Source organism: Zea mays, chromosome 5 (genome assembly GCF_902167145.1).
Source record: "Zea mays cultivar B73 chromosome 5, Zm-B73-REFERENCE-NAM-5.0, whole genome shotgun sequence".
NCBI classification, from domain to species: Eukaryota; Viridiplantae; Streptophyta; class Magnoliopsida; order Poales; family Poaceae; genus Zea; species Zea mays.
Window position 1 is genome coordinate 61,341,633 of NC_050100.1, and position 15,385 is coordinate 61,357,017.

Here is a 15,385-nt window from a genome sequence, read left to right on the forward strand (position 1 = left end):
TGATGGCGCCTCCTGTGACGTGGTCGGTCCGAGCCCTGGGTTGGGCGAGGTGGAGGCTCCTCCGAGGTCGAGGTCGAGTCTGTCTTCCAAGGCCGAGGTCGAGTCCGAGCCCCTGGGTCGGGCGAGGCGGAGACCGTCGGCTGGGGCCAGGGCTGAGTCCGAGCCCTGGGGTCGGGCGAAGCGGAGTTCGTCATCCTTCGGGGCTGAGCCCGAGTCCGAGCCCCTGGGTCGGGCGAGGCGGAGACCGTCGGCTGAGGCCAGGGCTGAGTCCGAGCCCTGGGGTCGGGCGAAGCGGAGTTCATCGTCTTCCGGGGCTGAGCCCGAGTCTGAGCCCTGGGGTTGGGCGAAGCGGAGTTCGTCGTCTTCCGGGGCTGAGCCCGAGTCCGAGCCCTGGGGTCGGGCGAAGCGGAGTTCGTTGTCTTCTGGGGCTGAGCCCGAGTCCGAGCCCTGGGGTCGGGCAAAGCGGAGTTCATCGTCTTCCGGGGCTGAGCCCGAGTCCGAGCCCTGGGGTCAGGCGAAGCGGAGTTCGTCGTCTTCCGGGGCTGAGCCCGAGTCTGAGCCCTGGGGTCGGGCGAAGCAGAGTTTCCTATGGTGCCTGAGGCCGGACTTGGCTGCTGTCAGCCTCACTCTGTCGAGTGGCACAGCAGTCAGAGCGGCGCAGGCGGCGCTGTCCTCTTGTCAGGTCGGTCAGTGGAGCGGCGAAGTGACTATGGTCAGTTAGGCTCTGTCAACTGGAGGGCGCGCGTCAGGATAAAGGTGTCAGGCCACCTTTGCATTAAATGCCCCTGCGATTTGGTCGGTTGGCGTGGCGATTTGGCCAAGGTTGCTTCTTGGTGAAGACTAGGCCTCGGGCGAGCCGAAGGTGTATCCGTTGCTGGAGGGGGTCCTCGGGCGAGACGTAGATCCTCCGGGGTCGGCTGCCCTTGCCCGAGGCTGGGCTCGGGCGAGGCGTGATCGCGTCCCTCGAATGGACCGATCCTTGACTTAGTCGCACCCATCAGGCCTTTGCAGCTTTGTGCTGATGGGAGTTACCAGCTGTGTCGGTGTTTTGGGTCCGACCGCACACCCGGGGTTGCCCCTCAAGGTGTTTTTAGGAGTAGGATGGTGTCGACAACTGTAGCAAAATGGTTCGTGCCGATTGCACGAGGAACAGTGGACAAGGTTTACAGGTTCGGGCCGCTTAGAGATGCGTAACACCCTACGTCCTGGTGAGTATGCTTGGTGAATGTGGTTACAAGAGAGCTCTCTAGATTGAGAATGCAGAGAGTTGATGTGGGTGGCTAAGTAATAGGGTCGATCGTTCTGAAGGGGGTGCCCCCTAGGCCTTATATACTCGACCGTGGGGCAATACATGTGGATATGATAACAACGAGTAGCTAAAAGATAATGAACTGCTTGAGTTTATCTCCATGTAACCCTGCCGACTTATCCTCGCATGGCTCCGTTGCATGGGGGCTCTAGCACGGGAAAGTTGGATCTCTGTTGTGGTCACTCGCTCGACGTTGTGAGTCGTCCGGGTTTGCACAAATCCGGCCTCATGTCGATCTGCTCTGCTGGTTGTCTCTCCCCAGGCCCACGAAAGAATGACCTTACGATTTATTGGGCCCTTGGGCCTTTCGTGAGGTCTTTTACTCTTTTAGTGGACCCGGGGGATATCTATCCCCCACAAGCCCCCGATCTTTGGGTTAATTTAGAGGTAATCAGCCCAAAGATCCCAGGTCCAGCTTGCAGGTGATTTGAAGAAAATGACTTCCTGTTGTCTTCTCCTGCTTTGATCACTCGTTGACCGAAGCTTAGTTTCGTGCTTGTGCCTTAGAGTTCGGCATTTCAATTTGTAGGATTCTGAACTTCATTGGGTGCACCGGAGGTGCACCCAATGGGTGTAGCCCCCGAGCTTCGAGTAGATTTTTAGAAAATAATCTGCTCGAAGGTCTTCCCTAGAAATTATTTCCATTTGTGCTCCTACGTTTTGGTTGAGGGTTGGCCTTTTAATCTTGTCCCACGCCTTAGAAGTCGGCACTATCTTGGCTTGGAATGATAATCCATGGGGTGCACCGGAGGTGCACCCAATGGGTGTAGCCCCCGACCTTCAAATGGATTTTTGAGGATAATCCATTCGAAGGTCTTCCTTTCGTGTCTCTTTGTTGAAAATTATCCTTTCTGTATGTGGAAATTGGCATGAAGCTATTCGCATTATGCTTTGGAGGTCAGCATTATGTCATCAATATTTTGCTTCAGAGGTCAGCATATATTTTGTCTTTAACAGCCGAGTTCGCAATCCATCCATATCTTGCTAGGTAGTGCAATTTATTTGCTCTGCGACTGATTGGACGTTTGACGGACGTCCTCTGTCTAGTCTTCACGTCGCTTCTGTTGGCCATATTTTGTACTTCACTTGCTATATTTGGCTTTCCTCTGATCCTTACTGATATCTCATTTTTGTCTTGAGGTATTCGCTGCGTGCCCTGCACAGATGTGACCGTTTTGAAAAATATACTGATAATTCCTGGGCGTCCCCCCCCCAATGGGTGTGGGCAAGGGACGACTTGGTACGCTGAGTGTTTTAGCCGGCTGCTTCTGAGTAGTAATGTGACGTGACGGCGAGTGTAATCATATCCTCCACGCTGTTGACTGGAGTCCCAATGGGTGTTGTGTTGCGTGAAACGGCGTCAGCCGCCTGACGTGTCTTCAGACGGGTTGAAGTGCTTATTGAATGCTTTGCGACTGTTCAGTGACCGCGGTTGGAGGTGAGCGGTTGCCTTCTCCTTCTATAAATAATGTCGTTGTCTCTCTGGCCTTTTCACATCTCTCGCTGTTCTCTGTTGCTTCCCTTTCTTCTCTTCCTTGTGCTTCCACCATGGGCAAGAACAACAAGCGCAAGCGTGAGCCAACTCCTCCATCGGAAGAGTTTGGTGACTCAGAGTACTTAGAGGAGGAGTTCTCCTCTGAGTCCGAGGGTCTCCGGCTCCCGTCCCCCTACGTGAGTCGTCTGACGACTCAGACGACTCCCAGGGGCTCGCGGCGGAGTTCTGGACGTACATCCGGGCCGTCGAGCGCTCCGGGCTCGAGGGCTCGGATGAGTCGGAGTACTCCTCGGATGAGGAGGACTCGGACGGCGGCGGCGAGGACGAGGACGACGACGACGATGACGACGACGACGATGGCGACGGTGACGGTAACGGCAGCGGCAGGGGCAGCGGCGGCGGCAGCAAGGACGGTGACGGCGGCGGCAGGGGCAGCAACCGGGGCGACAGCAACAGGGGCAGCACCAGGGGCGGCAGCGGCGGCGGCAGCAACAGGGCCAGTGGCTAGATGCCACTGGTCTTTTAGATATTAGTATAGTATAGTTAGAATAATGTAGTTGTAATGTAGAGTAGTATAGAGTAGTGTAGTAGTAGTAGCAGTAATGTAATGTAGTAGTAGTAGGGAAGTATCAACTCGTAAAGAGTTGATTTGTAAGTCTGTTATCTTCCCTTCTAATGAAAGAATGACGTTAGCTTCTCCTTTATGACTTGTCTTGCTCATTTGTGAAGCTGATTCCTTTGAGACAGTAAATGAATAACTCGGGCATCAAACTGATGCTTTTAGGAATAGCCGCCGAGTAACTTCGTAGATGGTGCCCGCGCTTTTAGAGTAACTGCTGAGTGATTGAACACAGTATCAGAGTTTTTAGAGGCAACGTCGAGTGACTGGAGGGCGACGTCGGCGTTTTAGAGGCAACGCCGAGCAACTGATCACTATGTCAGCATTTTAGAGGCAACGCCGAGTGACTGGAGGGCGACGTCGGTGTTTTAGAGGCAACGCCGAGCAACTGAACACGAAATCGGCGTTTTGGAGGCAGCGCCGACTGACTGAAGGGCGACGTCGGCATTTTAGAGGTAATGCCGAGCAACTGAACACGAAATCGGCGTTTTGGAGGCAGCGCCGACTGACTGAAGGGCGACGTCGGCATTTTAGAGGTAATGCCGAACGACTGAACTCGAAATCGGCGTTTTGGAGGCAACGCCGAGTGATAGCAGGCCGCGCGAGCCACTTTGAGGATGATGACCGAGTGATGAGGTGGCGCACCGGTGTTCTGGAGATAATTGCCGGGTTTCCACGTGGCACGCTGGGGTTTTGGAAATAACCGTCGGGTGATGACTGGGCACTTTTTGAAACGGTATCTGGCTCGAGAATATCCCATAAGTGCTGCGCTTTTAGCCACCTTTGCTTTCCGTGCCCTAGTTCTTGCTTTCTCGCTTCCGAATCCTCTCTGCTACTCGCTCCCCATTCCGCTCGCTGATAGAATCGAGATGGCGCCCAAGAGGAAGACCTCAAGTTCACCCGCTGTGGTGATTCCTCCAATCGACCCCAACAGCCAGTTGCCTTTCACAGGTAACCACATGTCTATCATTTTTGAGCCTGAACTTCTCCACCTCGTATCCATCGGGGTTCTTCCTCCGCGGGAACTCTATTCTTGGCGGATTTGCCATGGGTTTACTTTTCCGACCGAGGATACCCATGAGTCCGTTGTTTACGCCCCTTTCCTTCTCCGCGGCCTTGGCCTTCCCATTTCTCCCTTTTTCCGCGGCCTCCTTGATTTCTACCATATTAACTTGACCCATTTGAACCCCAATTCAATTATGCAAATCTCCATTTTCGTTCATTTATGCGAGGCTTTTCTTGGCGTGCTACCGCATTTCGGTCTGTGGAAATACTTGTATCATTGTCGCCCTGGGATGGCCGGGGGACAACATCAGTTGGTTGGGGGTGCCAGCTTGGAGATGCGCCGCGGGAGGAAAACTGAATATCTCGAGATCCCTCTCAAGGACAGTATTAAGGGATGGCGCCTGGAGTGGTTCATAGTTGAGAATTATGGGAATTCTCTTCCCTCCCGGTCGGGAAGATAGCCGGACGTTCGCACCCCAAGCTGGACCGAGTCTCCCACAGATCAGGAGGTAGCTGAGGCAGGTGTGTTGCTAGCTGAAGTTGGACTGCTGAAAGAGAGGGGTCTGACTGCTGAAGCCGTGGTTACTGATTTTGTTTTCAAGAATATTCAGCCATTGAAAGACAGGGCCTATCCAGCTTATCTGTATCAAGGGCTAGCCGACTCAACTCGGGTTACTAACAGAAGAATTCCCTCTGCAGACTTGGTGAGTCGACTAGAGATGATCCTTAGGGGCAAAGTGTCAAATGTTGGTGCTCCAGTGGCATACTCTGCCTGGAACCTGCCTCCTCCCAAAGCCTTCACCCTTTTTGTGTCGAATCCACCTATTACTGATGGCAGTTTGGGCCTTAGAGTGCGACCCTCTGCTGATGAAGCTAGTGCTTTGGTTGCCTCGCTTGGGGAGATTCCTGATGACGAACGGCAGGTCCATTTTGAGGTGCCCCTGAACCCTAGTGATGCGGAGATAAGTGCTATGCTTGATTTGCTGGCTGAGGATTCTTCCGACGCTGCTCCTGCTGGGGCGTTGGTAGTGGCGCCCCTCCTAGAGGCTGATACAACTTTGGATATTCAGAAGCCTGTCAGTACTCGCCCGAGGCGCCCTTGCCGAGCCAATCAGCCTGATCCTTCTGCTGATGAGCAGAAGAAGAAAAGACGACGCCTCCGGCGAGTATCCAGTTTTGATCAGGACACTGGTACCTCGGCTCCTGCTACTGAAGAAGTGCCTGCGACTGGATTTACTGATGCTGACCCCAATGGGTGTACCCAATCCGCTGCTGATCCCAATGTGGGTGCTCCATCTGTTGCTGATCCCAATGGGGGTGCTGCTTGTGTTGCCAATGTGGATGACGAGGAGGAAGAAAATGAGATTCCTTTGACTCGGAAAAACAGTCGGCAGTTCATCACCAGCGGTGAAAGTAGTGGAATTCCCTCTCCTGCTTTGTCTGCCCTCATTGGTCTGCAAGAACTGTCCTTAGCCAACTTTGATCAGACTCTTGAGGATATGGTCCCAGAGGACTTGTTATCGGAGCCAGTGGATGATGGTGCAAAGGAGGTTTGCGCTGATGTGCCTGATGCTGGGTTGAGGTCATCCCGTGCCTCGTCGACCTTAGAGCGCGATCTCGAGGGTCGGGAGACTGGCTTGGATCATCTTGGTCCTATGGAAGTAGCTGAGGGCCCGTCAACCTTAGAGGTGGTTACTGCAGAGAACTTGGACCTCAAGAATGGTGCTGACACGTGCCCAGCCCCCGAGGGTGCTGCCGGGGATGACTTGGCTCGGGTGAAGAGTGTAAGCCACTGCCCAGCCCCCGAGGGTGCTGCCAGGGATGATCCGGCTCAAGTGGGCAGTGCAAACTATGACCCAGCCCCCGAGGGTGCTGCCAGGGATGATCCGGCTCAAGTGGGCAGTGCAAACTATGACCCAGCCCCCGAGGGTGCCCGAGCAGGGTCTCCCTCCTGTACTTCCATGGACGTTCATGCGGGATCTCCTCCACACTCTGGCTGTATGGTGGTAGCCCAAACCTTGGACCAGGGAGTCGCTTTAGAGGGCAGCTTCCCCGCTGATCGAGTGTTTGGCTCTGTTGAAGGCACCGAGCTGATTCCTACTAGTTCTTTGCAAGCTGCTTCGGGTGGTGGCCTTATGCCTGATTATCAACTGATCTCTCCTGATTTGGGGATCTCTTCGTTCTTTTCCAACCTCCAGGTACTGTGATGTATTTTAGCTTGATTTTCACATTATATGAACTGCTGTCATTACACTCATCTGCTTTCCTCATCAGGCTTTGGTGGATGGGATGGCTAGCCAGCTGAGGCTACAGGGTGCTTCCGTCCCAGAAGTAGCTTCGTCTCTTGCATGTTGGAATCCAGTGTCACTTCAACATCGCGTCTCTAAATTGGAGGCAACCAACGCTGGTTAGTGCCTTTTTGCTTCTCTTTGCCTTCATTGTGGACTGCTTTACCTTCTGACCCCGTTTTGTTTGATTATCCTTTGCTAGGAATGACTCGACAGATTTCAACTCTTGAGGAAAAACATTCCCGAGATCAGGCTGAATTGGTCCAGCGGTGTGCTGACTTCGAGGAGAAGTACTCTCAGAGCCAAACTGAGCTGGGTCAAGTCTCTGCTGCCTTGGATGACGCCAATGCACTAAGTTCTTCTCTTCATGCTCAGCTCGATTCTGAAAAGGTAATTTACAAAACTGTGCTCTGCCTTGTTGTGTTCCTATTACTTGTTTGGTTTTTGAAGGAGTTGATTTTTGCTCGCAAAGCGTATCCTCGCTGCCTCTCGTGACAGTCTTGACAGATTGTATCGTGATTCTAGCAACTCGCTGACCATCTTGGAGAGGAGTCACCGCTTTACAATGGAGGAATTGGACAATCAACGCTGCAAGCTGCAAGAATCCGCGGACGAAGTGACCCGCCTCAAGTAGTTGATATCAGCAAAGGATGCTACCATCAAAGAACTCCGAGCTTCCAAAAAATCCATTGTCCAGGAGTTAGAAACTGCTCGACTGGCTGCTAAAGTTGCCGAAGAAACTTCTGTTACTCTCAGAGCCCAGCGCGACAGAGCCATGGACAAGGCTATTCGGGCGGGACGAATCTTGATGAGGAGACCCGGCGTGGTTGTTCCTGAAGACATAAGGGCTAATGTGAATGCTGCCCCTGATTCCTCGAGTCGCCCTTCTTCGTCGGCCGCTCCTGAGAAAGACATTGCGAAATAGAGAAACATTTTGCGTGCTTTGAGCGCGCGGTTAGCATGATCGAGTATTTGTTAGAGGACATCAGTTCAGCATTCGAATGATATAATTACTCTCTTATTGTTTCAGAATTCATCAGTTTGTAAATTTGCAGTAGTGAAATAACGCGCGATGATTATGAAATTTGTTTGCGGGATATAGAAGTCATCCCTGTATGAGTAATCATAATTACGTTAGATCGCCTTAAGTCGCTGCTGACTTAAGTTGATTATTTTTGTTAATAGGGCGTAGTGGTCACCCTGAACTGCATAGGCATGAGCATGTTGCACCGGCTTAAGTCGTTGCCGACTTAAGTCGATTGCTCCGATAGTAGGGCATAGTGATCACCCTGAGTTAAGTAAGCGTGAGCATGTTGCACTGCCTTAAGTCGTTGCCGACTTAAGTCGATTGCTCCGATAGTAGGGCATAGTGATCACCCCGAGTTAAGTAAGCGTGAGCATGTTGCACCGCCTTAAGTCGTTGCCGACTTAAGTCGATTGCTCCGTTAGTAGGGCATAGTGGTCACCCCGAGTTAAGCAAGCGTGAGCATGTTGCACCGCCTTAAGTCGTTGCCGACTTAAGTCGATTGCTCCGTTAGTAGGGCATAGTGATCACCCCGAGTTAAGTAAGCGTGAGCATGTTGCACCGCCTTAAGTCGTTGCCGACTTAAGTCGATTGCTCCGTTGGTAGGGCATAGTGGTCACCCCGAGTTATGTAAGCGTGAGCATGTTGCACCGCCTTAAGTCGTTGCCGACTTAAGTCGATTGCTCCGTTAGTAGGGCATAGTGGTCACCCCGAGTTAAGTAAGCGTGAGCATGTTGCACCGCCTTAAGTCGTTGCCGACTTAAGTCGATTGCTCCGTTAGTAGGGCATAGTGGTCACCCCGAGTTAAGTAAGAATGCAAGTCAATCGTAAACAAACTGAGTATCTTTGAAACCTCTTTTTTATTGATGACATATTTCCACTTACAGAGTACATCGTCGTCCCGACAGTTTTTGAAATATAGCTTAGGGATAAAACTTTCTGAGGTGTTCTATGTTCCAGGAGTTCCCGACTTCTGTGCCATCCATCTGAGTGAGACGATACGATCCGGGCCGAGTGACTTCTGCTACCATGAAGGGTCCTTCCCATAAGGGCGATAACTTGTGCCGTCCCTCCCCCGTTAGAATTCGGCGGAGGACGAGATCTCCTATTGAGAAGGATCGTTGTCGCACAACCTTGTCGTGATAGCGCCTTAGAGTCTGCTGGTACCGTGCTGATTGGATTACCGCATTTAGCCGTTCTTCTTCAAGTACATCAATGTCCTCCAGCCTGGTGGCCTCAGCTTCTGCTATGCTTTCGAAGATCAACCTTGGCGCCCCGAACTTGAGATCGGCGGGTAGCACTGCCTCCGACCCATAGACCATGAAGAAAGGAGTGTTTCCATGCAGGGCTCGGCTAGGTTGGGTTCTTAGGCTCCAAACGACATAAGGCAATTCCCTTATCCACTTTCCTGCGAATTTTTCATTCTTATCGAAGACCTTTTTCCTGAGTGCCTCCAATATCATCCCGTTGGCTCGCTCAACCTGCCCGTTGGCTCTTGGATGTGCTACAGATGCATACCTGATCTGAATGCTCTTTCGCTCGCAGAAGTCGAAGAATTCTGAACTTGTGAAGTTGGATCCTAAGTCAGTTATGATGCTGTTTGGTATCCCGAATCTAAATATTATGTCCTGTATGAATTCCACGGCTTTAGCAGAGGTTAAAGAAGCAATGGGCTTGAACTCTATCCATTTAGTGAATTTATCGATCACTACCAATACATGGGTGTATCCCGCCTGAGCTTTCTTGAAAGGTCCGATCATATCCAGTCCCCAGCATGCGAAAGGCCAAGTTACTGGTATGGTCTGCAGTTGCTGTGCTGGCAGGTGTTGTTGCTTTGACAAGTATTGGCAAGCTTCGCACCTCTGAACTAACTCGGCTGCATCGTTCTTTGCTGTTGGCCAATAGAATCCTGACCTGAAGACCTTCCCGACTAGTGTTCTGGAGGCTGCATGTATTCCACATTGTCCAGCATGGACCTCCTCCAGAAGTTGCTTCCTAGTGGACGGGAGGATGCACTTCATGAGGACGCCTGACGCACCCCTTGAGTGTGTAGTGAGCCGACTGTCTGGCAATGCGCTCGGCCGAGTTCTTGTCATCTGGTTCTTCTTCATTCTTTATATACTTGATGATTGGCCTTCTTCAGTCATCAGAGTCTGACTCGGGTTGATCTATAATGTTGCACTCTTCTATTTGATCCATTGAGATACTCGGCTGTAGTATTTCTTGCACAAAGACCCCGAGTGGGACCTGAGTTCGACTGGATCCTAGCTTGGACAGTACATCGGCTGCTGTGTTCCGATATCTTTCTACGTGATGAAATTCCAGACCCTCAAATTTATCTTCCAGCTTTCGGACGGCAGCACAATATTTTCCCATTGAATCGCTCGAACAATCCCACTCCTTGTTAATTTGGCTGATGACTACCAGAGAGTCTCCGTATACCATCAATCTCTTGATGCCCAACGAGATGGCGATGTTCAATCCATGGATCAGAGCTTCGTACTCGGCTGCATTGTTGGAGGCCAGAAATAGCAGCTGGAGGGCATATTTGAGGTGCTCGCCTCCAGGTGCGGTGAAGAGAATTCCTGCTCCTGCTCCCTGCAACTTCAGCGAGCCATCAAAACACATTCGCCACACTTCTGCAGTCTCTGGGTTATCTGGTACTTGCTGTTCAGTCCACTCTGATACGAAATCAACCAGTGCTTGAGCTTTGATGGCAGTGAGAGGTCGGAACTCGATGTCATGAGATCCCAATTCACAAGCCCATTTGGCTATCCGGCCAATGGCCTCTTTGTTGTGAAGAATATCCCCTATTGGAAAACCGGTGACTACTATGACTTTGTGGTCATCAAAGTAGTGACGTAGCTTGTGGGCAGTTAGAAGTACTGCGTATAATAGCTTCTGAACTTGAGGATACTTTTTCTTTGAGGGGCCTAGAACTTCACTGATGAAGTAAACAGGATGTTGCACTGGGTAGGCGTGTCCTTCTTCGACTCGCTCGACTACCAACGCGGTGCTTACCACGTGAGTCGTGCAAGAGATATACAGTAGCAGATCTTCAGCTGGTTGAGCTGACGTAGCTCGTCGGGGTGGCTTCAGTACTGGTGGCGTTGTCAAGAATTTCTTCAGTGCATCTAGAGCTTCCTGTGCTTCTGAAGTCCACTGAAACTTATCCACCTTCTTGAGTAGCTTGTAAAACGGCAAACCTTTTTCCCCCAGCCTGGATATAAATCTGCTCAGAGCTGTCATACATCCAGTAAGTCGTTGAACCTTCTTTTGTGATCGAGGTGCTTCCATCTTCATGATAGCTTCAATCTTATCCGGATTAGCCTCAATTCCTCGGTGGCTGATGATAAACCCGAGTAACTTTCCCGCCGGTACCCCGAAAACACATTTTTTAGGATTAAGCTTCCATCTATACCGTCTCAGACTGTTGAAAACCAGCTGTAAGTCTTCGATGAAGTTTTCCGAATTCTCCGTTTTGATTACCACATCATCTACGTAGGCCTCCACACACTTGCCCCAGTGATCGGCTAAGCACGTTTGGATGGCTCTCTGATAAGTCGCTCCAGCGTTTTTGAGGCCAAACGACATGGAGGTATAACAGAAAGCACCAAATGGAGTGATGAACGCTGTTTTTTCCTCGTCTTCCTTCGCCAAACTAATCTGGTGGTATCCGGAATAGCAATCCAAGAAAGACAGCACAGAACATCCAGCGGTGGAGTCCACCACCTGATCTATCCTCGGGAGCCCGAAGGGATCCTTCGGACAGTGTTTGTTGAGATCGGTATAGTTGACGCACATGCGCCAATCCACTTTATTCTTTTTGAGTACAAGAACAGGATTGGCTAACCACTCGGGGTGTAACACTTCTCTAATAAATCCAGCCGCGACCAAGCGAGCTAACTCGGCGCGAATGGCCTCTCTCTTGTCGGGCGTGAAACGACGTAGCTTTTGCCGAATCGGCCTTGCCTGGGGATAGACCTTCAGTTTGTGCTCGGCCAGTTCTCTTGGGACTCCCGGCATATCCGCAGGTTGCTATGCGAATACATCTCAGTTATCTTGCAGAAACTGGACGAGCGCGCTTTCCTATTTGTCGTCCAAGCTGGAGCTGATGATGGCAGTCTTGCGTTCATCAGCGAACCCCAGGTTGATCCTCTTGGTTTCTTCAGTCGGCCGCATAGAAGTCGCGGCCTGAGCTTCGTTTGCCGGTACTGCAAGGTCCTCTTCAGGCTTAGAGTTTGCCAGTGTCGAAGAAACCGCCGACGGCTTGGTGGTGAGGGCTGCTTGTATGGCCACTCAGAAACACTCTGCGGTGCCTTGGAAGTCGGCGCGCATAGTTATGATTCCTTGCGGCCATGGCATCTTCAGTATCATATACGTGTAATGAGGGATGGCCATGAATTTAGCCAGTCTCGGCCTCCCGATGATGGCATTGTACCCGCAGTCGAAGTTCGCCACTTCGAACCTCAGGAACTCGGTTCTGTAGTTCTCCGGAGTTCCGAAGGTGACTGGCATGTAGATGTGGCCCAGCGGGTATTCCTCTTCCGTCGGCACGATGCCGAAGAAAGGAGTGTCCGACTCGTGGAGCTCTTTGAGGTGAACTCCCAAGCCTTGGAGTGTCCGGGGGAAGGTGACGTTGATGCTGCTCCCCCCGTCCACTAGCACCTTCTTTACCCGGCTCTCTCGGATCACCGGATCGACGAGGAGCGGGTATTTGCCCGGATGGTCGAAGTTGAGCCATTGATCCTCCCGAGTGAAAGTGATCGGGTGTTTCGACCACCGGTATGGGGCGGGAGGACCGGTGGTCGCCACCAGTATCTGGCGGTCGTTGAGCTTTTGTTGTCTTTTGTTCTCCTGCGACCCATGTCCACCGAAAATGACGTTGACCTCCCTGTCGACGCGTGGGAAAGCTCCTCCTCCTCCCTCCTCCTGCTGATGGGGTTGTCGTGGTTCATCTGGTCCTCCCCTCGGCGGAGGAGGAGGTAAAGGTTGGAAGGGTCGGCCGTGTCCGACGGAATGCTTGAAGTCCCGGCAGTTACGAAGAGTGTGGCGCATGTCCTTGTGGTACGAGCACTGGGCGTCGAGGATGTCGTCCAGCGTGCGTTCGCCTCCACGAGGTCCTCCTCGGGCGCGAGAGGCAGGTGGTCCGGCGGCGTGTACTTCTTCGCGAGGCCTCTTCTCCCATCGTTTGTCGGGTTGTTGGTTCGCGTCGCGTCGTGGTGCTGCCGGTGTGGGCTTTGCTCCTCCGATGAGGTCCTGGGCCCGCTCGTCGGCGGTGATGTAGAGGTCGGCTTCCCGGAACAGCTCCTCGGAGGTAGTCGGTGCCTTCTGTAGTATGGCTCGGACGAAAGCCGAGTCATTGGATCCTCTGTAGAAGTCCTCGATCACGGCCGCCTCCGTGACCTCGGGGATACGATTTCTCATGGTCTGGAACCTTTTGAGGTACGACCGGAGAGTCTCGTCCCCCCGGCGCTTGATGGATTTGAGGTCCCACGATTGCGCCGGCTTGTCGGAGAGGGATTGGAAGTTGGCGGTGAAGCGTCGACTGAAGTCACCCCAGTCGTCAATGCAGTGTCGGGGTAGATGTCGCAGCCATTGCAGCGCGTCTTGCCCAAGGACAATGGGTAAGTACGCGGTCATCACGTCTTCGGACGCCCCGGCAGCTCGAGCAGCGGTGGTGTAGACGGCTAGCCAACCCCCTGGATCCTGCTTAGGTTCATATTTGTCGACATTGGATACCTTGAAGTTGGGAGGCCATTGGATGGCCCTAAGGCGTGGAGTAAGAGCAGACACTCCGCACGTGTCCTCCTGTCGTCGGGGATGATGTCTGTCCCGGGGAGGGGAGTAGTGGTTGTGGTTCCTCGACCGTCCCCGGGTGGTACCGCCAGTTGAGGCCGTTGCCGACTCAGTTCTGGTGGCCTGACTCTGAGCCGGGATGCCATGATCCCTGTCGTACTCCTCCCGGCGGCGGATCTCGTTCTCATGCCGCCGTTCGCGCGAAGCATTGATGGAGCTTCGCGCGTCTCGGCGACTGTTGATGGCGTGTCGTAGATCGTTCGGCGGGTGAGCAAGCGGTAGAAGATGGTTGGCCGCCTGGGTGAGCAGTCGTCGGTAGCCCTCAGGGTCGGGAGTCCGAGGGAGTCCATCAGCTATCCGAGCTAGTACCCCTCCGACTTCGCTCGGCGTGTTCATAGCTCGGGCGAAGTTGGGATTCAGGTTGCGCCCGAAGAATGGATTCTCCCGGCGTTGCCTTGCATCTTGCTCGGCTTGTTCCTGAGCCCGTCGGCGATCACTTCGTTGGGAGTTCCTTCGTTCTCTGAAGACGCGTTCTTCCGGAGTTTCTCCTATCTCCGAGACCTCATCTCGCGAGACAGGCTGCTCCGGATCCCGTTCTCCAGCCGCGTGATGTCGTCGAATGTTCCTGCGCCGATTCTTCCGTCGGCGGGATTCTCGTTGAGGCGGTTCTTCTCCGGGCGCGGTCGGCTCGTCGTCGGAGACGGTTGGCGACTCCACTCTCCCGATGAAGAGGACGTCGGGATAGAATGGTGCTGCTGTCGTGGCGACCTTCTTTCCGTTCTCCTTTGAGGGTGGAGGAACGGAAATAACAACTTGCTTCTCCCTGGTCTCCTTCTTCCTCGCGATCTGTGTCCATTCTTTTGTCGGAGAAGTAGATAGTGGAGTTCTCCAGGTCAGCGGGCCCTCGGCCCCCGACTTTCCGGAGACGATCTTTTTCCGGAGAGCTGGAGGTTGCGCTTCTCCGGCATTTTCGGAGTTCGTTGGAGGAGACTTCTTTTCCGGCGGATCCGCGATGCGGTGTAGAGTTCCCTCTTCATCTGCTACGGATGAGATTGTTCCGAAGCAGAATATGGATCCGAGACGCAGGGTGATCTTGCTGTAGAAGGTGACGGCCATTGAGCTAGCTTGGATCGTCGACACACCCCCTACCTGGCGCGCCAGCTGTCTGTGTTTTGGGTCCGACCGCACACCCGGGGTTGCCCCTCAAGGTGTTTTTAGGAGTAGGATGGTGTCGACAACTGTAGCAAAATGGTTTGTGCCGATTGCACGAGGAACAGTGGACAAGGTTTACAGGTTCGGGCCGCTTAGAGATGCGTAACACCCTACGTCCTGGTGAGTATGCTTGGTGAATGTGGTTACAAGAGAGCTCTCTGGATTGAGAATGCATAGATTTGATGTGGGTGGCTAAGTAATAGGGTCGATCGTTCTGAAGGGGTGCCCCCTAGGCCTTATATACTCGACCGTGGGGCAATACATGTGGATATGATAACAACGAGTAGCTAAAAGATAGTGAACTGCTTGAGTTTATCTCCATGTAACCCTGCCGACTTATCCTCGCATGGCTCCGTTGCATGGGGGCTCCAGCACGGGAAAGTCGGATCTCTGTTGCGGTCACTCGCTCGACGTTGTGAGTCGTTCGGGTTTGCACCAATCCGGCCTCATGTCGATTTGCTCTGCTGGTTGTCTCTCCCCAGGCCCACGAAAGAATGACCTTACGATTTATTGGGCCCTTGGGCCTTTCGTGAGGTCTTTTACTCTTTTAGTGGACCCGGGGGATATATATCCCCCACAAGCTGAGTTTTAGGAGTCTTGAGGGTACCCCTAATTATGGTCCCCGACAGTAGCC